The 3,049-nt window shown below is 45.1% G+C and overlaps 1 pseudogene; it reads left to right on the forward strand.

Annotated features, from left to right (window-relative positions):
- Positions 1-940: 940 nt before the first annotated feature.
- On the forward strand, positions 941-2,825 carry LOC107536270 (mitochondrial inner membrane protease subunit 1 pseudogene; annotated as a pseudogene).
- The last annotated feature ends 224 nt before the right edge of the window (positions 2,826-3,049 follow it).

The raw sequence follows: 3,049 nt of genomic DNA on the forward strand, positions 1-3,049 counted from the left end.
GGAATCAACGTAGGCTTAAAATTAATGTTGGTTGAGGCTTACTCCTTGCCAAGCACTATTCTATGGACTTTCCTTATATTACTGATTTAATCTTCATAACAGCTCATGACATGGGTTCTATTAGAAAGTGCATTTTATAAAGAAGGAAACTGAGACACAGGGAAGCAAGCATAGGCAATGTTGCTCTAAAGCCCCAGTCCTAATCTCCCACACCCACCCCAAGGCTGGCTCTCATACAGCGACAGGTGTCATGAGGCACTAGCTTTGGACAGGGAGGCTAGGGAACTTTTTCAGGTGTTTTGGAAGTTTGCTGCTCCAATGTGGGCTTTTCAGCACTGCTTTTCAGATGAAAGTTTCAGTGAATAAAATCCCTCGTTTATTTATTTCAAAATCTCCAAGTAACATTAAATAAAATTATTTCTTTTTCAATATAAAAACAATGCTCTCTATGACCTCACAGTCCATGTTAACCTCTAGAGTTTATGACCTTGTAGGAGCAAGGTACATTGTCTCTGGTCACTCGATGTGAATGAATTACCAAGAAACTATCCTCCAGATAAACCCTAGAGATTTGAGGTAGGGGAAGAGCGCAAGGCGGGGGGACAACAGACAGACCCGCTCCTACCCCGCTTTGCCTCGGTCCTTGAACCTATTCAGCATATCTATGATGTCGCTAGCTCAGGTCCTGCTGAAAATTATAGGGAATTACAGTCTCAGTTACCCTTAGTGAGCTCAGATGAATTCATTAGTCTTTCTGGATCCCAAGGTAAAAAAAAAAGAGAAGACACGGCCTTCCAGGGTTCCTTGGGGCCACAGAAAACCTGAAACCATGGATCACCCATATATGCTTTGAGACATGTGTTAGATGCTTTTTTTCCCCCCTAGAAGCCCTGCAACTACCCTAAAAGTTGAATGTATTGTAGAACAGACTTATGGCCAATGGTGACAGAGTCTACACAGAACCATGCTTCATGGTGCTCTGGGAAAAGCTTTCCGACTTGGTGGCTGTACTGTTTAGCATGGTGCATACCTCAGTGGGTTTTTGAATATGTTGATGGTGGTGTCATGTGTTCTGGGCCATCAATGGAGCCCACAATTCAAAATTCAGATATTGTCTTTGCAGAAAATCTTAGTCGACATTTTTATAGTATCAAAAGAGGTGACATTGTGATTGCAAAAAAGTCCAAGTAATCTAAAATCAAATATTTGTAAAAGAGTAATTGGTTTGGAAGGAGACAAAATGCTCAGCAATAGTCCATCGGATTTCTTTAAAAGCCATAGTTATGTGCCAGTGGGTCATGTTTGCTTAGAAAGTAGTCACCTACAGAATTCTACAGATCCCAGGTACTAGGGGGCTGTTTCACATGGACCAATAAGAGGATGTGTCTTCTTTAAGATCTGCCCTCTGAGTGATTTTGGATTTCTTCGTGATGGCCCTAATGGCCACAGACTCTCTGATGATTCGCCAGCATTTATTCTTTTGATTTTATTATTGTCTCCTGTTCAAGTGAATTTACTATTGCCACTGAAACCATACTAATAAACTATTTGCTGTTCAAAAAATATATAAGATACTAAAAACTCTCTCAGAACCTTTCCTATGACCAAGGGTCCACAAATAAGCAGGCCTGGACAACCTTTAGAGGCTGGGTTAGGTGAGAAGCGATGCCCGATCTATAGAGATTACAATAGACCTTTCACAGACGGGTGCTTTCTGTAATGTTAGTGCAGCACAAAGCTTGGAGGCCTGACGACATCTGTGCATGTTCCCGAGCTTGGGCAAGCCGGGCACCACCACAGGGCTTTGGGAAACATGATGAGATCAAATATGTTATCGTGGGTTATCTAGTCGACCCTGGTGGCCCTTCTCCACCCTTGCGGATAGAGGCAGCTTACTTTCCAGGAAGAAAGAAAAACACTTCAGCTTTCTCACAAATGGGTCCTGGTGGTCACCGAGACAACCCATGAACTTACTAAGCATGTCACAGCACCAACAGCTGAGCTTAGGAAGAGACAGAATTTAACACGTCATGAGACTGAGGAAATAGCTTGGAAGAGGGGGGTTGAATTCACGTCTCCCCATCCCCCATTACCCACCTCCGAAAAATGAGGAGCCGGGGAGAGGGAACCACCAGTGCTCTGTCACTGTTCGCCTCAGCTTTGGAGCCTGCTAATTAACCACTGAGCCAAATTAGCGCAGCCAAGAACAAAGGCCAGTGGGGGCGGGAAGCAAAGAACAAAGCACTTCCCAAGGCCTTGAAGTCCTCTCCAGGCCTGATGCTTGGGGAGCTCCCCAGAGAGGTGCCCGCCACCTGCAGACCTGGAGTCCAGCTCCCGCAGGGAGCCCGCGGTACAGTGCTCTCCAAACTCCACGCAGAGCGAGCTCCCCACAGCACCCTTGGCGAAGATCAATGCAACAGCCGCACGCCCGCGTTTACCACGCACATCGCCTTCGCCACCATTTGACACTTTGAAACATGGTCTCCTCGCTGATTCCAAACACTGCTCTGATCTCTGAGAGTAATTCCAACTGCATCCAGAGGATTGGTGGGATCATTAGCCCTGCATCTGGAACAAAATCTTTCTCTAAAGTCAATGAGATCCCCAGCTCCAGAAAGACGGCCTTGATTTTACATCAGTGTTATTGATATCTGGTATTGATATCTCTATGGAGAAAAGACCAATTTTCACAAGTTTTATGACCTGAGAAGCTCTTCCTTCCTGACCCTGGGAGTCTGGGCTTAATTCCCTATTTCCCCTTTTCTAGCTGTGTGATCCTAGGCTTGATGCTGGGCCTCTCAGAGCCTCTGTCTCGTTCGGTATAAAGACAGGATCATCACATATATTTGGCTGGTTTGCTTTGAGCACTGAATTATATTAAGTATACAGCATGCCCTGTCATTGAGTCGTCATTTTTGAAGCATTTCTGCACGGATTCTCAAAGGTGCTCTTGTCTCTTGTCCAGCCAAATAGGTAAGGATTTTCACTTTTCTCCCAGCATGTCCAGGTGACAACACTTTAGTTCACTCAGGATTCTTGGGGTAAATGC

This window comes from Miniopterus natalensis, chromosome 7 (assembly GCF_054644295.1).
Source record: "Miniopterus natalensis isolate mMinNat1 chromosome 7, mMinNat1.hap1, whole genome shotgun sequence".
Taxonomy (NCBI): Eukaryota; Metazoa; Chordata; class Mammalia; order Chiroptera; family Miniopteridae; genus Miniopterus; species Miniopterus natalensis.